Source organism: Pan troglodytes, chromosome 7 (genome assembly GCF_028858775.2).
Source record: "Pan troglodytes isolate AG18354 chromosome 7, NHGRI_mPanTro3-v2.0_pri, whole genome shotgun sequence".
NCBI lineage: Eukaryota > Metazoa > Chordata > Mammalia > Primates > Hominidae > Pan > Pan troglodytes.
Window position 1 is genome coordinate 78,106,853 of NC_072405.2, and position 24,165 is coordinate 78,131,017.

The window sequence follows — 24,165 nt, forward strand, 5'->3', positions numbered from 1 at the left end:
CACCTCATAATCACTTCTGAGAAGCAATTGAGCAAATGAATCAGGACTCCAACTTCTGATTCTTTTTCTTCCCTCCTTCTTCTTTATAACTCAATTATAAGAAAAAAATGCACTGCAGAAAAATTAGTTTTCTAATTTTGTACTTCAGAAAATTGCACCCGGAATAATTTTTAAGTATCTTAATATAATACCACACACAAAAATTCTGGAAAAACACAAGCTAGTCAAATCCATGTTGCTAGAAACTGAAATAATTCTCCTTGTGATACTAGCATGCCCATATTAGATAACTATTTATAGTCTAAATTTTAAGGCATTAGGCAAGTTTAAGAGTTTTTTTGTTTTTTTTAAAACAATCCCCCTCCCATTTCAAAGAAATACAAAAGGTGCAATACTTAAAATGTTGGCTTCCCACAGACACTGTCAGGAAGTTGGTAGTATTTAAAATTCCTATTTTCTCTTTCAGTTTATCAAAATTCCTTAGATATCTGATGGAAGTTTTGAAATTGTGAGATTTGTGGCAATTAATTGATTTCCAGATATCTTCTTAAAGTACTGTGACAAGTATAGCCATTTTCTGGTTCAGACTGCTGTCAAAGTACTTAGTTTCATTAAACAGTTCAGAAAACCAAAAAAAAAAAAAAAAAAAAAAAATGCACCTAAGAAGAAGGTATTGAAATGACCAGAAATTGAAAACATTTCAAAGCAAAATTGTTAATGAGCTGTTTGAGCTATATGGACATTATAAGTGCAATTAACTAGAAGCCAATAAAAATAATCAATGACAGAGTGCAGCCCTCTGGTACCAAAGTGCTTTTACAAAGAGATGTCTATGAAAGCAGCAAGTGATTTAAAAAGCCACCTTTATCTATGGGAGCGCGTGCTATTTTACATGAGTAGAAACGAAAATGATTTTCATTGACTATTTCTGAAGTTCAGCCTGTGGCAAACAGTGAAGAGCTGTGTGTGGGAATAGAGAAGTTTCTGCTCTTAGCTGCGCCCCCACCCCCTCCTTGCCAGGAATGTTGGAGGCAGCCACGATCTAATCAAAGGAAGGTAGGAGTTTAGATTTCAAAATGTAGATGTCACATTTCAGTGCCAACTACTCCTACATTAACCCTTTATCAGCAAGTCAAGATGAACCTTTTATCTCCTATGGAAGGGAAAACGTCTTGCTGAGATGGCCCTTCCATAGACCGGCAGTAAAAATGTTTAGGGTTTCTGTGCATCCCACTGAGGGTCCCCATCATCCCAGGGGGAGCACGAGGAGTTGTGAAAAGTAACGCACAACTGGTCATCAGAATAATTCATTCCCTCCACCTTCTCTGTAGCACCTCCCACTTCTCCTCTTTTTATAGCAGTCCTTTCTCTCTGAAAATCTCAGGTTACTTGACTGGGAGTTCTCAGACCTCCAGTTTCAGCCCTGCCCTCAGCCTCCAATCCGTAAGAGACACCCAGCCCCAGCAATTGGATTGGGCAGCCCGTCTTGACACACCACTGTGCTGAGTGCTTGAGGACGTGTTTCAACAGATGGTTGGGGTTAGTGTGTGTCATCACATTCGAGTGGGGATTAAGAGAAGGAAGGCTGCCTTGCTGGAGCTGTGTGGTCTTCTCCAAGTGAGAGCCGCAGGCAATAGAACTACTTTGCTTTTGGAGGAAAAGGAGGAATTCATTTTCAGCAGACACAAGAAAAGCAGGTTTTTTTTCAGGTAAAGTAAAAGACATTGAATGCTTCTCTCCCCCTCTCTCTTTTAGCATAGTTTTGAATGGAATGCTAGCACGGCACACTTGTCAAAGCCAGTTGTTGCTGTCCTATCAATGCTGCTATTGTACGGCTGACAGATGACAGTGAGCATAGCTTGATGCTTGGCTGTCTTTGTAGAACTAACACTCCTCATGCCTTGCTTTTGAAGGTGTAGCTAAGAAAATATCTTTGCGAGCCGCGTTTGTACCTTTTCATATCCCCCTTGTATACTCAAAACAGGAGCTATAACTTGCTTGTAGAGGATAGATAAGGCTGAGAAAGGATTTGTTTTAGCTTTCAAAATTAAAATTCACTTTCAAACTGTTGCATTTGACTGCTCAATTTATAAAGATTCTTTGAAGGGTCTATTACTGAGTTGCTGGCAGAGGTGGAAGTGCTTTCTTCACCGATTTGTGCAAGGTAGATTATGTCTGATTTATGACAGAGCAAAGGGTGTTTTAAAATATTTTTGGAGATTGACTCTAAAGTTTGGAAACTCCTGAAGAGAAGGGGCTACCCTCTGAACAGCCGCTAGGTCGGCTTTAAAACAAAAATGCTTAGAGCTGGAAGAAAAGCAGAGAAGGAAGAAGGAGGAAAATGCTCTTTAACATAGCCCTCTTGCAGCTGCAGGGAAAGCAGATGGAGGTAATTGATTTGCAGATCTGTTTGTGAAAGTTTTACAAGTCATGGAAAACTAAAGTAGCATCTCTGTAATGGATCATTAAGAGTCACTACATTTATAGGTTTTAGACCGGCTAAGTGAAGTGTTAATTAAACGTAAATAGATTTTCAGGTTTGGTTATAAACAGACAAACAGAAAGGATTTAATTATAAACTAGTCATTGGAAATTAATAGTCATCTGGTGCCTGAGCAACATAAAATGAGTTGTCATCATATATGTGAGTAGCCGTAACGGCTCTACCAAAAGCACCCACCAAAATTGAATTGAACTATTTATAAATATAAGAAGGGGGTTTATATGCTATGTTTAATTCGTAGTATAAAAAAAAGGCCTTTCAATTCAGGCTCTATTTTCATAGGGATCAAAACATAAAATTTTTTATTTTCCAAATTTTCTAGCAAGATAGGTGAGCCAATGAGACTTCTGCTACCCTAATATACTTGCCCTCCGATAGCAACATTCATATACCTGTGGTATACAGAGATTCTGGCTCCTACTGGACTTTCACATTTGGCAGAGAAACCCAGCATTATCCTCACCCTTTGCAGGTGAGAGATTCTATGAATAATATTGTATATAAGCTGTTCTGAAATAAGAGCTGTTTGGTAGGTTGAATAACAGGATTTATGGCTAGTGCTTTGTGATTTTAATATTTGATTGCATAAAGATGCCTGTAAAATTATGTTTCAAGTTGCATTATACATATTTTTGCAACCATGCGGTTAATTTTTTTAAAATCCTTTTTTAAAAAAAGTTAACATTAAAACAATATTTTAATATGGTCTTTAATTTTTATTCAAAATGTTCTCCAGTTATACTCTCAAACTTCTTCTTCAATGAGAAATTATCCTCATAAATACCCAGGCAGTTATTCTGACTGAGTATTATCTGATTCCCAATATTACATAACCAAAATAGATCCAAGTTCATAAGCTGAAGTCTTTTGGAATTCCAGTCATTCCATTTTGGCTTTACAATGGAAATGAGGTTTTAAAAAATAAAGGCAGAAAGGCAAGCTAATATCTCGTGTTGTATCAGGATTAGAACTACATGGACAGCATATAGCATGCATGGTGCTAACTACCAATACCATTTTTCACTACTGCAGAAATCTTTCACAAGAAAGTCAAGTGCCTCCTCACAGATCGGATTTTCCTCCCTGAGATGTGGCATGATGGCATCTAACAGAGGCAAGGTGCTATTTAGCAACAGGTGCCCCACCAGCATACATCCCTGATGTTGCAGATCGATCACAGGGCTGCCTGGACAGGACTTTGACAATATGGGACAATTCCCCTGAAAAAACAATTGTACACAGGATTAGGCAGGATGGAAACAAGAAAGGAAGTGTGGAGAGATAATAAATTCACACCTTGAAACGGCAGCCGTGTTTTTGTCCCCCTAACAGGGTAATGTGAAGTTACTTCGTGAACTGAAAGGGCTTGCTTGAAACACAGTGTCCACAGGGCAATCCCAGCTTCTTGTCAAAATCAAAATCTACTGTCCCAGGTGGTAAACATGCAGAGACATATTTATGGCGACCTCTACATACCTCAGTTTGACATTTGGTTTCTTCCTGACAGCACTTGTGCTGCTAATACACATGAAGTTCCCATCAGCATTCTACCAGCTGTGAAAGTGTTTGAGCACACAGGATATCCCTTCCAGAGAAGCGAAAAATAATGGAGGTTGAGGAGATCTGAAATGTGCCCTCGGTATGCACTAAGGTGACAGATCTTAGAGGTGAAAAGTGATCTGAAAGCATGATTTGTGAAAGTGACAAAATTCATTTTTATGGTGGTGTGCAATACCAAAATACATTAGTCCAGGTATTCACTGAATCCATGGTAGGTTATGAGTAGGAACCTCCATCAGGAAACTAGAAGGGTTCTACTCTGTTTTCCTTCTAAGAAAATGTAAGTGACTTCATGCAGATTGCTGTAGCCATTTCCATCATAATAGTAGAGACAAGTGGCAAATGGGACATTTCCTATTTCCTTCCCTAATTATGTATCCATATTGGAAGGGTTAGAGGTTTGTTTCTTCTGTGTTTTATATTGAAAATGGGTTTATTCTTTAAAAATCCTAGGACCGGGCACAGTGGCTCACGCCTGTAATCCCAACATTTTGGGAGGCCGAGGCGGGTGGATCACCTGAGATCAGGAGTTCAAGTCCAGCCTGGCCAACATGGTGAAACCCCATCTCTACTAAAAATACAAAAATTAGCCAGGCACGGTGATGGACACCTGTAATCCCAGCTACTTGGGAGCCTGAGGCAGGAGAATTGTTTGAACCTGAAAGGCGGAGGTTGCAGTGAGCCGAGATCGCGTCATTGCACTCCAGCCTGGGCGACAAGAGTGAAACTCCGTCTAAAAAACAAAAAAAACCATAAAGCTAGATTTCTGATACTGAGTTATATATAGTATTGAGATTTCCCCAACCATCGCCACATAGATGAGGCCAACCAAAGGGTCAGCTCAGGACATCTGTTTTTTTTTTCCCCTGTGCAATATTTTTGTGTGGAGAACATGAAGTAAATTTAAGGGGATTAAAATTTTTAAAACCAGACTCTAAATAGATGGTCGCTTTTATCATTATTGACTTTGGGGAGAAGGAGGCTCGTGTATGAAACTAAGTCTATGATCATGTGGTAAATTCACCTTTTATTTAGGTTAGAACCATGAAAATTTTTGAAAGGAGATATCTTATTGAAAAAATTTGTCCTGAAATATGTTTCCTATTTAAATTCTTTTTAATCTATCTTAATATCCTGAGGAGGTGGGGAATTCGCCTGTTAGCCTTTTTTTTCCTCTCTCATATTTCCCTCTCCCCTATAGCCAGTCGGTCATCAAATTCTGTGAGTCCTTCCTTTAAAGTATCTCCCACATGTGGCCCATAGCTACCATCCCAGTGCAATGATCATCTCACGTGTGGGCCATTGCAACAGCCTCCTAAATGGTCCACTTGCCTCCATTTCCCTCTTCTGTCTACTACTGCAGACTCAGCTTCCTAAAATGTCACTTTCATCAAAGCTCTTCTAGTCTGAAAGTTACCACATAAACCGTTACTACACATAAAATGAATTTCAGTCCTATTCTAATGTGCCGGCCTTCTGTTATTTGGCCCGAACTTTCCAACCATTTCTCCCCGCCACATCCCCACAACCTCAGAAGTCTACCCTTCCTTCCAGCTAAAGTGGGCAGCACAGCATCTCCACTTTCTAGCCTTTTCTTTCAGCCCTAACCACTCTAGTTTTCTATCTTGTCTTTAAAATGAGTTTGTCATCATGTGCACGGTTCCTTCTAAGTCTACATTCATAAGCCTGTGTGTAAAATGCCCCACTCAGTTCATCCTTATCACCTCTATATATTCATCCTTCAAAGTTTCAGCTTAAGTTCCACCTCCTTTGAGAAGCCTCTCTGACCGCTACCTCTTCCAGCAATGCTTTTCTTCCCTTCATGTTGACCACTGGTTATCTATGGATTGCACTTAAAACAATTGCTTTATTTTTTATTCTGCTCTATAGTTTGCTTGTTTATTCCTTGACTTCTCAGGTGGAGTGACAGGGACTGGCCTGGTCCACTTTAATGACCCACAGAAGACCCTAATAAGTGTGCTTACTAAACTCACCAGGACATTCGAACACTCAAGACAATTTCCTCTCTAGAGTTACCCCAATTTAGAGCCATTCACCGGCTCCAGTAGCTTCCTCCCCACCCAGGACAGGAAACAAACAAACAAAAAAAAAATGAAACTCAGTGGGTTTTATTTGGGGGAAACTTAAGGAAAATGCCCCTAAGGCAGAAAGTGAAATAATTGCCCCAGATTAAGCTTGAGTATTATACAAAAAATCCCTATGAAGTTCAGCTTTAACTGTAGTAGAAATTACATGTATTGGCTGCTGCTCTATCATAAAATCCCAAATATGGCTTTGGAGCAGGAGAGTACAGGCTCTGGGTTCAAACAGACCTGTGTTCTAATCCAGGGACCACCTCTCTAGCTGTGTGGCCTTGGACAGTGAACTGACCCATTCTGAGATTCAGCTCCTTCCTCTGTAAAATACAGATAGGAGTACTTATCTTGGGAACATTGTAAAGAAAACACATAAATCACCTAGCTCAGTGCATATCCAGTATTGTATGTTCAATAAATGGAAGTGAGAGAGGGTTGATTGGTGCATATGTAGATCCAGACCTAGGATGCAGGAATGACAATCATTCAACTATGTCAGACATTAATCCTATGTATTTATGATGTGCCTTCCTTTAGCATTTTCTTCTGCCACCAAAGGCAGGGGAATAAGGAAAGGAGGGAGAGAGCAAGGGAGAGAAAGTGAGAGAGAGAGAGAGAGAGAGAAGGAGGGAGGTGCTCTTGGCATTTAGGGATTTGGAGCAACTGAGCTAATGGCTCTGTAGGGACAGTAGTGACAGTTAAATACACGTTGAGGGAGAAATGAAGCATGAAGCCCTGGGTCCTGCACCAAGGATAATAAAGAGCAGGTCCTGGGCCACCGTGCTGTGCTGTTGGGGAACAAAGGACCCCATCCCTGTACCCTAGCAGGGATTTGGATTCACTAAGGGTCATGTGCTTCCCTTCTTTCCTCCTGGCTCACCATCTAGAAAGAAATATTAATAAAAACTTGGCAAAACATTGTAGAGAGTCAGATCGAGCTTCCAGAAGTAATTGATAAAGCAAGATACCATTTAGACTTCACCTTCAAACCAAATTTAACAAAAAAGCTGAAAGCAATCAGCTTGAGCCCCTTACCATTCCCAAACTCTGCACCCATCATCAAACATTGAACCTTCTATTTCTGCCTTTTCCCTGGAAGGGCAGCTGACTGTGAAATTCTCTAACAAGGCACTGAATGCCACTTAGCAAATATGTCCTTAGACATTGGATATTCAGTTCTAGCTTTCTGATCATCTGGTCTGCACCTGCCCTCAGCCAGGGAGAGGAAAGAAACTGGAACTGCCTGGGATGATGGGTAAGGCAGTATTTCTGGAGATCCCTCCCTCTCCCTAGCAAACATATCTATCAAATTTTCAAAGAGAGGCATTAACAATCACATTTGACACCATCATCACCTGTAGCCGCTAAGCTAGTCTTCGTTGGCCTCTAAATATGTGGTCCATGTACTCCTGCACAGTAGTGTATTAAACTTTTTAAATTTTAATTTAATTTAATTTTTTGAGACAATGTCTCACTCTCACATCCAGGCTGGAGGGCAATTGCAAGATCATAGCTTACAGCAGCCTCCATCTTCTGGGCTCAAGTGATCCTCCTGCCTCAGTCTCATGAGTAGCTAGGACTGCCAGCATGCACCACCATATCCAGCTATTTTTTATTTTTAATTTTTTAGAGACTGGGTCTCACTATGGTGCCCAGGCTGGTCTCAAACTCCTAGCCTCAAGTGGTCCTCCCAGTTCAGCCTCCCAAAGTGCTGGTATTACAGGTGTGAGCAACCACACCAGCCCTAAGCCACTTTTAATTAAAAAAAAAAATGTAGCTCTTCGCTTTACCTTCAAAGGTTAAATTTTTCTTGTGCTGTTTTATTTTTGTTTTTGTTTACTACACAGGTACAAACCTGTAGGAAACTATGTCTACATTTTCTAAAATATGAATCTAAGGGACTTGGACATGCTACTGTTTAACTGCTGTGGGTGAGATTAATACTAAATCTCTGTGCGGAATAAATGAACAGACACATTGTGTTTCTCAATCAAAAGTTTTAATTGTAAAAGGTAGACTCTCTCAAAATAAATCTATAAATTTTGGGTCATACTAATCAAATTCTAAAATAAAGTTAGAAGGCTTGTGATGGGAGTGGAGTTTGGGAACTGGCAAGAGTCCACATGGCTCTTGTTGAATATAAACTAAAAAACATTCTAAAGCTGGATGGACAATCAATTCATGAGCAAGCCTAGACATTTTCATAAAACAGTATCCTTGTAAGATGGGGATTTGTCTTATTACATATCCAATCACATTATACCATAACAATTGAATTGTCTGTTCTTAAGCAATGGACTCTGATGTAGATTTCATCTACTGTCATGTAGTTTTCCTCTCGCTCTTCTTTGTTTTGCTCTATTCTTTTGTTGGCATTGACCAAATCTTCAGCTGAGCAACAAACTGCTGTAGCCAGATGCTAGTTCTGTTGCTAGAATTAATGGAAACTCTGAACTATTTTTTTTATTTTGTCCTGTGATCTTTCCAATCAGTAAATAGGGTTACTAATACATGCAACTTTTTCCACTTCATAGTATGCAAATAATTTCTGAGACAGATTTGTTTCAAGAACTCAGGAAAATCTCCTTGTATTCCTTTGATGACAGAGGCTCAAAGATTATTCAGTCTAAGTGTCTTCCCATTTTCCTGAACAACACTGGCACATTCAGCCCATTCTTAAAAACCAAAATGGAAATCTGAAATACAAAGAGTTCTGTTTATTGTCCAGTTTTTTTGGTATGATGTTACAGGCATAATCTGCTATATTAATTTAAAGTAAAACTAAAGGTTACACAATTAAAAGATATTAGCTATACCAGAATTATGATGGGAAAAGACTAATTGCATTCCAATGTACATTTATTGATCAGTTACTTTAGAAGTGTGCACCTCTAGATATTATCTTCAAACTCCTATCACAAATATGCCTTTGCTTCCTAATCACCTTTCTGTCATATAACATGTGTTCTGAATAGACTTCTTGCCAATTTAAAGTTTCACCCTTAACCTTCACCTGCCAATAATTAATCTTCTCCTGAACAGAATGTCCCTGTAAACAGATGTGCTTTACCGTGCATCCAGAAATTCTTGAAACCAGCTTTTAACTTTCATCTTATAAAAAGTGCATCCCACAAAAGACAGGCCCCCTACAAATCATGTTCTCTTTTTTTCTTCTAAGAACTTTATGCTGGTAAAAGAAAAGAAAGTTTTCTGAATATAACAGATAAATGAAAGCACAGGACATGTAATATTTTTTACTTGGGATGCCTAGAGGCTTTACATGTGTTATCACATTCTTTTTCATATGTGATATTTAGGTTTAGTAAAGGAGATTTATGATATGGACCCAGTATCAAACAGATTAAATCTTTTTATTTTACTTTGACTCAGTTTCCTTCTCTGTACAATGGAGTTAAGTTTATCACAAAAGGTTGTTATAAAGATTAAATGAGATAATAAAATAAGATGCTTAACACAGAATATAGAACAGAGAAACTGCACAAACACAAACACAAAACACAAAAGCTACATTTTTGTTCCAAGATGGCAAAAGAAATGGCTTGAGCTGAGGCTTGGTGATAAAGTATGTCCTTTTCAAATAAAAATAGCTGTTTTTAATCTAATGATCTGTATGACACAATTTGGAAATATAATGAAGGTGGCCACTTGGCAAAGAAGAGAAAGAGGAAGAGAGAGGGAAAGAGGATAGAGGCAAAGAAGAGAAAAAAAGGAATGGAAGAGGAGGGGAAACATTGTGATCCTCTCTTGCCTCTGCTCTGTGCCTTGCTATAATAAGCATTTCATGTCGTAGCTAAGTCAGGCCAGATTCTAGAGAGTCCTAACACATCAGGTAGAGAGGTTGGACTTGATAGCTAAACAGATGCCGTAGGAAGTTCAAGCAGTAGGTTTTTAAGAATGAGGAGAGATTAAGGAAAAATGAGAGTGACAGTGAGTGAGCAGAGACAGAGAGAAAGAGAGAGGGGAATAACAAGACAATTGATCCCCAGAGTTCAAATAAATTAAAAAAAAAATGTTGTCTATTCCCATCGACGCAGTGGGAATAAGGAAAGGATGGGTGTAAGAAACATGGTGAAGAAATAAATAACAATAATACAACTTGGTGATTAGTCAAATAGAGGACAAAAGAGAGAAAAATACTGAGGTATCAAGCCCAGGACACAGGGAAATGGTGGCTCAATCTAAAGCTACTGAAAATGGAATTTCATTCGGCAACACAATACATTCCCAAAGTGACAATGGTCATTACGGAACAAATGTTTGTCTGTTATCTGTGAACAGACTACACTCAATAGAACTTTATAATGCAAACATATGTAAATATATGTGTATATCAATGTTTAATAATATATGTGCTGCTGAAGCAAGCACTCAATGTTTAATAATATAATTTAAATAGATACAATCTAATTTTCTGATCATTGGTGGGCATTAGACAGAATATACAACTGTGATTTTCATAAGGCATATGCTGCCTTAGATTAAAAAAAAATTTTTCTCAGATTAAGAAAATGGTTGGCCAAGTAACAATCTAGCATTTCTATAACTTTGGGGAAGTTACAGATATTCGAGTCAAAATACTCAACTACATCTGCATAACACCTATAATTCTCTTCTTTTGACTAAGAGACTGTTAGTGGAGAGGAACATGAAATTTAAAAAGTCTAGAGGCAAGAAGAGATGAAATATTTAAGTTGCCTATGCTCACAAACCTTCATATTCTACCTTGGAGGAGGCTGATTGACATCCTTTCACAGAATGTACCAATGACTTATTCACAAATGAAATACACATTCCCTTCTTCACTACAAAGACAAATCATCCTTAATTTTATGATTTGGGAATGGTTTCCCCATTCCCCTGCTTTTCTTTCTATCCCCTTTTGTCCTTTTTTGTTTTATTTGTTTCAACCATTTCCTCTTCAAAATAAGAGGGCCATTCTCTAGTCAAGTCTTCCTACTAAATCAATGGGCAGTTTTCAGGACTAAGTATAGATTTCTTAGAAGTAGAAGGTTGTGTTTGCCTTTTCAAACTCGTGCATTATATGTTGGAGGCAGCATGACTGAAAGAACACAGAGCTTGAGTCAGCAAAATCTGGAACTGAAATGTAGCCCTGTTACTGAAAATTTGTGGGAATAGCATCGACCATGGAGACTTGACAGCATTTTCGTTCCTCAAAAGAGACTTGGGTCCCATTCAAGTTTTTAATGAAGACTTTGGCCTGTTCTATGTTACCCAACTGGGTTTTCTGAACCATATTCCCTAGTTCCCGTGGAAGAAACGCCAGCCTAAGTATCAGCACCTGTAATCTATTTCTCACTCAGGGTTGCCAGACATGAGGGATTAATTGACATGAGCCGGTTTATATTTGGAAGCCATTAATGGCTAGCAACTGAATTGTTGAGACATCCAGTGCAACGAATCAGAGAGAAAAGAATAATACACAAGTGCCATAGTTAGATCAATAAACATCATCTTCAGCAAGCACAAACGTTGGGTTTAGCTGCCAAACTTAAAACTAGTTCTCTTCATCTAGTACCCACTTAGGTCAATGGGCCAGGGTCCTGGTATAGAGATTAGGGACTGAAACATGAGTTGATATTTCCAAACTTCTTAATTTTGGATTGTCTAAGTTCAGATTTCAATTCAAGATTCTACTCCTACATGTTATGCTTTTAGATCTGTCTTGGAGGTACAAAGACTTCTGGAATTAGAGAAGTTTGGTCCTTCTAAGAAGAGAAAAATGAATAAGTAGAGAAGTCAGAAAAAAGAATACAATGCAGTCAAAACATGTTCTGTCATACAGAGTCACTTTACCTTTTTGATGTAAAAACCAGGACAGAAAACAGAGGGAAAAATAAGCTATATGAAAAACTTCATGTATAGCAATTGTTATTCTCATTAGCCATTCTTCTACAAAAATAGCTGTCTATTCATCTAACATTCTGGTGAACTACTACAGTAGTCTCAGAAGTGAAATTAAAAGTGTTCCTACAATTGCTTCTACCACTGTCATAACCCCTTTGGAAGCTTAGAATACTCCACTTAACTTCCTCATCTGCTTCAGGCAAATCATATTTCTTGTTGGGCAAATAAAATTAAAATGTATATTTTATTATTTCCCTGGTAACTTTTCAAGTCTGAAAAAACAATTAAGCACACTATTAGCAATGAAATAAAATTTGCTGAATAATGACAGCAGTGTTGGAGCCAGGAAAAAGAGGCAGGGTGGTACAGTGGAAAGATATTAGAAATCTGGATTCTAGAACTTGGCTACTATTAATAGTGTGATTTTGAGCAAATTAGTTAACCTTTCAGGAGCATGCCATCATCTCTTTGCCTGCATTCTGCCATTCCCTTCACCTAGATGGCTTTATTCTCCTTCTTTACTGTCAAACTCTGCTCTTCCTTTAAGACAAGCTTAAATAAATAAAGCATTCTCCTTTGTTTTTTTTTTTGAGAAGGTGTCTCGCTCTGTCACTCAGGCAGGGTGCAGTGGTGTGATCATGGCTCATTGCAGTGTTGACCTCCTGGGCTTAATTGATCCTCCCACCTCAGCCTCCCAAGTAGCTGGGACCTCCAGCACACACCAGCCTGGCTAAATTTTTCCTATTTTCTATAGAGATGGGGTCTCCCTATGTTGCCCAACTGGTCTCAAACCCCTGGGCTAAAGCAATCCCCTGCCTCAGCATTCCAAAGTGCTAGGATTACAGGTGCAAGCCACTGTACCCAGCCTAAGCATTCTCCTTGAAACTAAAAAGAATGGTTGGAGGAAAGAGGAAGGACTTCAATCCAGTTCTGCATCACCTCGTGCATCTGAAATAAGCTCTGTACCTTATCTCTTTCTTATCTCCACTCATCTTACCTACTGCCATTAAACTCATCTTATTTCTACACTGTTTCATCGTATCACTCCACTACTCTAAAACACCTGTCTCCCAATTTTCTGCAGCATCCAGTCTAAATAAATGACCAGCAATTAAGAACCTCCATGATCTTTTCCACTATGACCATCCCACTCCCCCTATACACTTTCTGCTCTTTCCTAAAGTGGTTCAACATGTCCTGAATTTACATCTTTACTTCTGCTACAAGGCACGTGCTCACACTGTTTTCTGGGCTAGGACTGCCTCCCATCATGGTTCTGCATGTCCAAATTCCACCCATCCTTGAAAAGAAAGACTCAAGCCTCATTACCTCCATGGAACTTTCTTTTCCTAACTCTTCCAACCATCAATAATCTCTCTCTCATCTGTGCTCTTTTTCCACTTAAAATCTTGTCATATAATTTTAGCTCTTAATTATGTACAATTTTGCATTTATTCTTATTCTCATCATTTTTTTAAATTGCCTTCTCTCTCTTATATTTTGAGAAACAGTAAGACAAGTTGAGTTTTGAGCCTCTGCATCTATCAAGCATAGCTTCAAGGTGGTAGAGCCAGTACATCCTAAAGGCCTTCATTACACATTCACAGTTAGAATGATCAAGGACTACTGGGATAGAACATTATATTTTAGTCATTGAGAATTTTAGGAAACTAATCAGCAGCACATTCACAACTACCCCGGGCATTCTTTTGACAATGTGGAAGGCACTATCTCATGCACTGATTCTCTGGCTCAGATTTTTTGTTTCCATCTTCTGCCCACATCACTCTCCGGGGCTGCATTTGCGCCAGCTGGATTCCATCCAGAAACAGATTCAAATAGACAATAGGCCAACTAGAATTCCCATCTTCCTTGATTAGATGTGAAATTGTATGGCTGGGTGTCACTCACATGCCAGCCACTCAGGATTCTATGTTATCAATTAATTTCTCTTGAGAGCTGAACTGAGGAAATTGTGACAATTCTGTTTTCAAGGACCTGTAAAATAACAGCTAGACCAGATTTTTATGGATAGTGCTAGATATATAGGCCTGTCCACTATCTGCCGCATAGCATAAATTAAAACACCCTGTTATTTTCATAGTAAATCGTATTGGGTGTTTTTTTTTTTTCTGCAGTGTGAATGGATTGTAAAAATTTTGTCTAGGAATGGCATTCTCATTTGTAGGACAATTAGCAACTGAGGTAAAAGGTTTAAATTACTTAGAAGAAAGAAGAACTTATTGCACACTGTCAAAACTACTGAATCTTATTTGTTGTTGTTGCTTCAATAACTTAGAATTTGCAGTGGATTTTCCAGGAAAGGATATCATAGAAACACAGAATGTTGGAGGCGTACCTCCAACAATCTAAGCTAAATCTAAGCAGAATGTTGGAGGCATACCTTAGAGATCATCTAAGCAGAATCTCTCAGTCTACATCTGAGGATACACAGGACTGGGTTTGTTGGGAGACCTGCCTAAAATCACAAAACTCATTCTTACAAGGCAGAGTTCTAAACCCAGGCTTTATCTTTTTAAAAAGTACGAGTCGGTAAATTCTACCGGGACGAAAATGAGTTCATGTGTCCACTTTACATTGGGACCCAACAAGGAAAAGAGATGAGTCCAGCTCCCTTTTCGACCATGGACTTTCTTGCTGAGGGCTACCGTGAGTAATCAGGCAGTGTAAATGATGATTGGGACTGGAACAAATACAAGAAAAAGCTTTTTTTTTTTTTTCAGATGTACTCCTTATGGAAAATCTGTTCTAATTGAGATCACCAAGCACCGTTGCTATGGATGATCTGTGCAAACATGCAGCTTTATCATAGAGAAACTTCTTTGTAAAAGCATTTTTTAACATACACTTAAAGAACACACTATCCACTGTTGATGATGACAATATTAACCATCACGACTTCAAAACAATTTTCACTTGCACTAAACCACTGGAACTTGTAATATTTGAGTAAGGAAAGCAGTGTGTCATTTCTGTACACCAGAAAACTGAAGCTGAGGGACAGCATGCCATTTGCCTGAGTCTAAACACCTGAGTGAGGTAATTAGTGTTAGAACTCATGTCTTCTGGATCCCACTTCACTGCCTAATACTTCAAATGATTTCAAATATACCATATTTGGTCAATATTAGGGATACCTATTGCATTAGAACAGTTGAACTGTCCCCTTAGTAATGTCACCTTACTGGGAAATAAACATTTGAATACTTCCTCAAGTACTGGAACTTTCCCAAGAGAAGTATATGAGCAATATTCTTCATAGCTTAATAAATTACATGATTGTATATACAATTATGCATCTATATAATTTGCATTTGAAGCTGATTTATTTGTAAAAGAAGTAGCAGTATTCATTATTAGATTATAAATGTATTTCCTAGTCATAACTTCCATTTGTTATTTTGTACTATAAGGAATAACAATTTAATAACTCAAAATAAAAAGATTAATTTAGAATATCCTAAGTATGATTCTGACTTTTTAAAAAAGTTTTGTTTTTCACTGCATGTTCTCACTCATAGGTGGGAATTGAACAATGAGAACACATGGACACAGGAAGGGGAACATCACACTCTGGGGACTGTTGTGGGATGGGGGAGGGGGGAGGGATAGCATTAGGAGATATACCTAATGCTAAATGACGAGTTAATGGGTGCAGCACACCAGCATGGCACACGTATACATATGTAACAAACCTGCACATTGTGCACATGTACCCTAAAACTTAAAGTATAATAATAATAAAATAAAAATAAAAGTTTTGTTTTTAAGACATGTTCTAGATTTCCTTTTTGGTGTCGTAAGTATCTCAAGAAAGCCATTATGATTTCCAGAGCAATGAAAGAAATACGTCATAGGAAAAAGAGCATTTTCGTTCATATTTTTAGGTTATTGGTCATATTTCAATCCACTGGAAAATGTGATTGCAAATCTGGTTAGACTTATAAAAATATCAGGCTTACCAGTATTACAACTTCTTATGAAAGTGTGAATTCTGTTGAGAATGTGAAGATAAAGTGGCAGAATAATTATCTTTTTTTATATCTAAACTTTATAATAGTGAATGCTGTTGAAAAAGGGATTCTATGAAAGTTATTTTTTGATCCATAAGAATACTTTGTTCATACTATTTTCCTTTTCTTAAATTTCCAATTTTTATTTTAAGTTTAGGGATACATGAGCAGGTTGTGCAGGTTTGTTCCATAGGTAAACGTGTGCCAGGGTGGTTTGCTGCACAGATCACCCCATCACCCAGGTATTAAGCCAAGCTTCCATTAGCTATTCTTCCTGATGCTTTTCCTCCTCCCAACCACTCACCCTATGACAGGCCCCAGTGTGTGTTGCTCCCCGCCATTGTGTCCATGTGTTCTCATCATTCAGCTCCCACTTATAAGTGAGAACATGCGGTATTTGGTTTTCTCTTCCTGAGTTAGTTTGCTAAGGATAATGGCCTCCAGCTCCATCCATGTCCCTGTGAAGGACATGATCTCTTTCTTTTTTATATTCATACTATTTTCAGCTAAGCCTATACATTAGACACTTCTATAAAACAGTGCTTCCCTATTTCCTATTTATATCTCAGTTGTTGTTTATAATGAAAATAAAGTATGCCATTTTCACTACTCAAAGAAAAGACCAGAAGAAATAAAGCTGAGCTCTTACTAAACTCTTAACAGCTGTATTCTTGATCTTCCATTGAGTAGCAACTGCTCTTTAGTTTCTATCACCTTGCCTCAAACATGCTCATAACCTCCACCAAAAAGACCACATAAAATAGCAAACTGTTGAAATGAGAAAGAGCACCAAGAAAAGATGTAAGTCCTTGCAGGAGGAATGCAACTCAAAAAGGATGACACAGAGGGTGAGGGCATCAGACTCTTTTGCTCTCACCACTGAGAAAAATTTGGCACTATAACCGGCTAGATAATGGGCTCTCTTCATTTGCACTCTACTACCATTTGTAAATCCTCTGAAGTTTTAAGTAATTTGATTTTCCCCATAGTTTATGAAATATACAACCTTTAGTTTTATATAACAATTTATACTTTTCAACATGCCTTTAAACATTTCATTTGGTTTTGACAACCTTATGGATCATGCCACATAACTAAGTACTTGTGCCCATTTTAAAGAAATAGAAACAGAGGCACATCTTTGGTGACACATACTGAAATATTAATGTATAGTGGTATAAGATCATGATGTGTGCAGTTTATTGTCAATAGTTCAAGGGAGGAATATATATATATATAATTTTATAAAATCTCTGTTTGTATATATATAGAGAGAGGGGCAGGGGGAGGGAATGAAATTGATAAGGCAAGACATTGGGGCAAGTTGTTAACCATAAATGAATATGGGTAACTGGTATGTAAGTGTTCTTTCTACTATTCTTCCAACTTTTCCATAAGTTTGAAATTATTTTCAAACACAAATTTTTAAAAATTAATTAAGGAAAATTAAGTAATTTGTATAAATAAACAGCTGATTAGAGGCAAAGTGAACAACTAGGATCCAGGTCTTCTAACTATAATCTATTTCTGTAAACTGAAAGTAATTTCCACTTAAATTATAGTTAGCCCTTCATATCCACAGTTCCACATCAGTGGATTAAACCAACCTTGGATAGAAAAACTATTCAGGGGAAAAAAATACAACAATAAAAAAATACAAATTTTAGAATACAGTATATTTACATAGCACTTACCTTACACTGGGTATTATAAGTAATCTAGAGAGGATTCAAAGTATATCGGAAGATGTGTGTAGACTATATGCAAATATTATGTCATTATATATCAGGGACTTGAGCATCCCTGATTTTGGTATCTACAGTGGGGCTCTGGAATCAATTCTCCAAGGAGACCAAGGGAGCGAGGGAGACTGTATTTATAATCACAATCATACGTTTTGCCGGTCAGTCATCAATAATCAGTACCATAGCTCACGAGAAACTCATAATGATTTATTAATAACCTTTATTTATATATCATACTACTTATTGCAAACTGTTTTCACTGACCTTATTTTATTTGGTCTTCATAATGCTTCCAATGAAGTGGATTGGACAGGCATTGTGGGACCCATTTTACAGACTAAGAAACAGGCTGTGAAGGTTACTTATACCATTAATGTTCACAGCTACTAAACGGCAGAATTTAGAAGGATGCCAAGAGAGAATACTGGAAAGAGCACTGGTTCTGGAATTTAGGATTTAAATTCCAATATGCCTTCTTAGCATTCTAATGCCTTTTTATACTCCTACTGACCATACCTAAAACTTCTAGGGCTCATATTATATTTCGCAATAGAAAAGCAACGTTCTTGCCGGCACAGTGGCTCACGCCTCACCTGTAGTCCCAGCTAATCGAGAGGCTGAGGCAGGAGGATCACGTGAACCTTAGAGTTCCAGGCTGCAGTGAGCTATGATTGTGTCCACTGCAACCCAGCCTGGGCAGCAGAGCAAGACACTGTCCCTAACAAAGCAAAAAACAAAAGCATTCTCTTAAAGAACGAAACAAAATGACTGAGAAAGATGTCTGTTTTACTTACTAATGTTATATGTAACGGTAACAGCTAAGATTTATTAAATACATGCTTACCACGTACAAGTAAGTGCTATACATACATTATCTAATTTAATTTATGCAACATCTCTATGACATAGAATTATCTTGGTCCCAGTCTTACAAGCAAGGAAATAGGCTCTGAGAGTTTGACTGACTTGGCCAAGTTTACAGACTTGCAGGGGCCAAGGTTGGATATGGACCCAGAAATCTGACTCCATACCCGCTACCATTAACTAGTCCTTATTCCACATTTTCCTTTTTTTCCTTTAAGCTCAGTTGACTTTTTAACGAATGTCTTTTCCTCATATTTAGTAATTTTTAAATTCTGAAATTAAGATAATCCTTTCTAGAAACATAGTTTATATGGAAAAATATTTGCATGAAAAAATAGACCCTCCTTCTTATTTGCAACCTCTTGAAAGCAGGCACCACATCTTATCTGCATCAACAGCAGCTCCTGGCACACACGGAACATTCAATAAATGTTTGTTAAATGAATGAATAATGTTCAGAGTTCTCTATTAAAAAGTTCTTACATGATCTAAATGCTTAAAGACAAGACCTAAAAATTAAGTTGGCTCAATTCACCAAATCTCAACTTTAGAGTAAAGCACACAGTTTTGGTCCCAGAAAAACAAATAAATGAAAGCAGAAAACAAATTTCACTTTTAAGAAATTTTTAATTCTGCCCTTGGAAAGTTGAACTGCTCTGTGGATGTTTGAACAAATGTGGCCTTTAACTATCTGGATAATCTTTTTTAGATTATAATCTATAGTCTGCATGACAAAAAGTGATGCCCAGGCTCACTAATGTCTGCATTTCATGATTTTCCTTTTTTGATAGGATTAAAAAAAGGAGAAACAGTCAAGCAAGGACCATGGTCTCAGGAAAGGAGGAGAACCACCTCCAGGATATACAGCTTGCTTTCTTCTTCCTCTTCTTCTTCTTCTTCTTCTTCTTCTTCCTCTTCCTCTTCTTCTTCTTCTTTTCTTCCTCCTCCTCCTCCTCTTCGAGACAGGAGTCACACTATGTTGCTCAGTCTGATCTGGAACTCCTGAGCTCAAGCTACTGTCCTGCCTCAGCCTCCTGAGTATCTGGGACTACAGGTGCATGTCACAGCACCCGGCTACAGCCAGCTTTCCAAGGTGCCCATCACAGCTGCCCTCTGAGCAATGACTCAGGAAGGGACCAGTTGGAGGGAAGATGGGAGCTCAGGAAAAGTGTCAGGATACACCTTGCAACCTCCTTCTTCTAACCCGTGCTTTCAGCCCTTCCTTTTGTGGTTTCTTCCCACTCCAAAATTTCCCGTAATATTTATTTGCATAAATTTTCCCCAAAATAAGAATGACTAGGCATACTGAGAGGACCACATTTACCTACCGCCCTTCCCACTTTAGTAATAGCATCATTGTTCTACCCTGTGCATTCCAGTATAGCACACAGATATCTTAAGTGCAGAACTTAACTTTATTGCAACATAAGGGAATTTCGGGGTAAAAACTGCATTCGTGAAATCAATCACACATGGGGCTCAGGTTACTCAGCCTGGCATGGTTCAAAGCCTTATAGCAATTCCTCGTAGGCGCTGCCTGTTATCACTCCCTTGGCTGTCTGTCACCCTTGCCTCAGGCTCCAGCCTTAGCCTCAGCTTCTTCTTCCTAATGCACCTGCCAGCCCCAGACATGGGTACTTTCCAGATTCTGCAGAATGAGGCTTTTTCCTGTCTAAGTCTCAGCACATTCTTATCAGCATCTCACACAGACTGCAACCTCTGCAGTCGGCTTGTGTCCAGGGTCCTAGTCCCCATCACTGCTTCCTCTTTATACTCTCCGCCCAATGCCTGCTCCTGTGCGTTCCCACACTCCTGCCCTCTGGCATGTACAGTTTCACATTTGTAATCCATGCCTGTACGTACTTACAAGAAGAGGAGGTGAAAAACTGGATTTGGCACATATTGAATTTCTTGGACCGTGTTCATTTTTTTCTGTGTCTGGAATCCACTGTTTTCTAGCAAAAACTTTCTTAAGATTTCAAACACCAACCCTAACACTCTGAGTTTACCTGCTTGAATGACTGCCTGTCCCTCGGGCTGAAGTCACAACATTCAGGTTATTATTAATGATTGTCAATCACCATCTTTTTGGGTCCCTGTTGTTTTGCCTTCATATAATTTAATACTTCTATTTAAACACAGAAACTTGGGCAACTCTCAGAGTCACTCCTCAGCTAATGCTCCCTGGAAAGGGCATATGCTTTTTGCTCACTCAAGGCAGACAATACTGAACAAGTGCTTAAGAACGTTCATGCCATAAAAGACTCTCAGAAAAGGAAGGAGAAACTGAACGATACCGAGTCCTTACACATGCAGGACACGGCTATTTCCTTTCAGATTTTGTAATTCCTATACTGGTCATTCTAGTTCTAAGTAAAGAAACCAGGCTTTTTTTAAAAAAAAAATCACAAACCTGTAGAGCTAGGATTTGGACCCAAGTCAGTTTGTCTCCAAAAATTCATGCGTTTTCTCAAAAGAAAGTTCTATATAAATGCTAAGCAGAAAAACCCAGTCATTAATTACATGGAGGCAGTTTACATTTTCCTGCAATTTACACCTTTTTTTTTCCAGACTAATTAAATTTCCTACGCTGGTAAAGTGCTTCTTCCCACAGTTTACTAGAGTTTTTGGTAAAGAGCTAAAAGAAGGTTTGCTGTGAAGCTGGCGAGGAAGAGAAGACTGAGATTCCAATAAAAACTTGTTAACTGGCGTGCAACACCGTGCTTATTGAGAGTAGAACAACTCTCCTACAGAATACACAGCCGAGTCTATACATTGCTTGTTAAGTACTGGCCCAAGTGCTCATGTCTCAGACTTGTCCCTTGGACCCATGCCCAAACCAGCCCTGAGAGGGTTGGAATAACTCCCCCGCCTCTGCAGAAAACACGACTGGTTATTTAGAATCTAGGGCATCACAATGAACATGCCTCAGTATTTTCATAAGGTATTACTACTGTTGTTCTGAAAAAGCAAGGCATGCGCGCACTTACTTAATATGTTCTTTGTTGATTTACACGTCCTTGATTTTTAAATCACTTCCAGAAATTCTTAGTAAATGGGAAAAGAATTTCTCAAATAAATATGTTATCTTTTCCTCCAACAGAATGCCAGATCACTTCTTGAAAGATCGTTTCCAGATTCTTCTTCAGTTCAAACTGATTTTCACAAACTTGAATCTGCACGCCATAATTAGGAAGCTACTGTAGGCCAATTTATTCGGTTAATTTGCATCAGTCTAAATAATTTTTCCTGACAGATTACTTCTGTTCTAAGTACCAAGTACTTTTTAATCCTAGTCAGGTTATTGCTAAGGATAAATGATTTCACATTTCTCATAAAGATGCCTGTCATTAAGAATATTAACACAAATTCCTTCCCCTTGAATAGAAATGAGCTGTCATTTTAGCAATGTTGCTGTGTCAGCCTTTCTATTGTCAAACACAACAAATGATGGGAAAATCAATTTACTCTTTAGAATTAGTCAAGTGAGGAATCCTTTGAAGTGGGGGTGCAGAGTTTTGCCTGAATTCTATAATCACGTAACAGCGAGTACTGTATGTATGTTGGTAAAATGTTGTGAAATTTAATGAGGACTATTTGTTGCCATAAGACCTTCCAGACAGAATCTATCTCTGAAAAAGAATTCCCCACTCCTAAAATAGAGGTCTGATGAGCAACAGATGTGGTTTAAATGAACCCTTGTTCAACTGAACCAAGAATATATTGTGATCTGTATGAGGCACAATTCAGAAGAGAGGGGAGGTGGCTACAGCACAGCCTCAGTGTTGAGTTTGGTTGTGGGGTTTAAACATATTTATTTATTGCATAAAGTTTCTCTCATAAGGCACAATGCAAATGAGCTTTTAATTAATACAATCTAATGTTCAGAGGATGGTCTTCATGCTGTTTATAAAACAATTTACATTTTTATTTTGTAGTCTAAGAACGTGTGTCGAAAAGCATGTCAGTGAGTAGCCATAACCTTCAGAGTGATCTATGTCCTGGCAATGATTTGTAAGTTCCACAACTCAGTTTCTCCACCCATAAAGAGAAGATTAGATCGTTGTTCAAGAATGACAACTATTTAATATTTGGAAATGACTAAATAATGAAGTGCCTGGATTCTATAGAAATGCCGAGGAGAAAAGAAGATTAATTTCAAACCGAAGTCTAGTGCAAACATGACCTTCCTATTGTAAATCTCATGAATAGGAAAAGAAATAACATCTAAAGCTTTGTTTCTAGGGCTGAGACTCTGGAAATATATTAATTTTAGGTTGTTTCTGATGGCAAAAAAAAAAAAAAGATCTGTTTATTACAATCTCTTGCCTGTGGAGATGAGAAAAAATTCTTCCTGCTACCTTTTACTGAAATAATGCAGTTAGCAAAGATTTAAATGACAAGAGTAGAAGGGTCATCTTTTTGTCCCTTTGCCTCTAGGCAGGACTACAGTTAAGCCATCTCAGGAAAGAGAAGAGTGCTATTGCTCCCAAAACTCTCCAGGTGAGAATGATAAAAATTAAAAACAGCAAGTGAGAAAACTCAGGGGCCCTGAAATTAATAAAGGTCAGTTCCAGCTCACATCGTTTCAGTTAAAATTTATTTCTATTTGGAAATAGCCTAACGGCAAAACTCCAATGGATGGGCTGTTTGGCACTAGTTCTCGGTGAAAATTCCATTTAGTATTACTACTACTGTCTGATCTTTTTCTATTCAGCCTCCTCTTCACCCTGTTGGTGAGGGAGGGAGGCCATCCTAGGGATCTGGGGATGGCCAAATACACAGCACCCAACAGTGGACAGATGAAAGCCACAGCAGCTTAAAAGTCACATAAACTCACAGCCCAGGGAAGGAGGATCAGGAAAGGAGGATAACACATACCATGCAGGGCACACAGGGGTTGCACCGGGAACAGAGCGGACAAGCAGAGGCTGCAGGAGGCAGTAGTAACAAGAGAATGTGGTGCCCTGAGGCTCCCCGGGGAAGGTGTAATTGGCTTGTTTGAATAATTGTGTGGGCTGGTAAGGAAGCAAAACCCATAAGGTTGAAGACCTGCTGGAGTGAGGCTGGCCCAGCTGACAGAGTAATGAGCCAGGTGGGCATCCTTTCTTGCTGGAGGGGACATATCTATGAAAGCAGGGGAGCTCACAGTTAGGCCTTGGGGGGTCCTGATGAGGCTCAAAGATAATAAATACCAAGGTAACACGTGAGATTTTAGGCGTTACAAGCCGATCCATACAAACTATACCGACTTATATGAGACTCATGTTCCCTTGACCATGCCTGATCTCTCTAAGGTCTTTTCCACACCTATTTTGTCTCACAGGAAAAGAGTCACTTTTGACTAGATTGATAAAATGGGAGTTTAAGCAATTTTTCTAGCAGGAGGACTCTCAGGCCAGGACCATGTAATTAGCTAAATGACTCATGCAGAAGTATCCTACACTCCTCCCTTTGGTTTGAATGAAAAGAGTAGG

At 38.6% G+C, this 24,165-nt stretch overlaps 1 protein-coding gene across 6 annotated transcripts in view; it reads left to right on the forward strand.

Annotated features, from left to right (window-relative positions):
• Positions 1–1,382: 1,382 nt before the first annotated feature.
• SULF1 (sulfatase 1) overlaps positions 1,383–24,165 on the forward strand; it is a 193,716-nt gene continuing 170,933 nt past the window's right edge. For 5 of the 6 annotated variants that reach the window (XM_003311747.6, XM_024345182.3, XM_016959547.4 and 2 more), the window contains exon 1: positions 1,540–1,709. The gene's annotated coding sequence lies outside the window, so the exon portion shown is untranslated. Of the gene's footprint in view, positions 1,710–24,165 lie in introns of all 6 variants that reach the window. The other variant, XM_003311746.6, reaches the window with a different exon arrangement.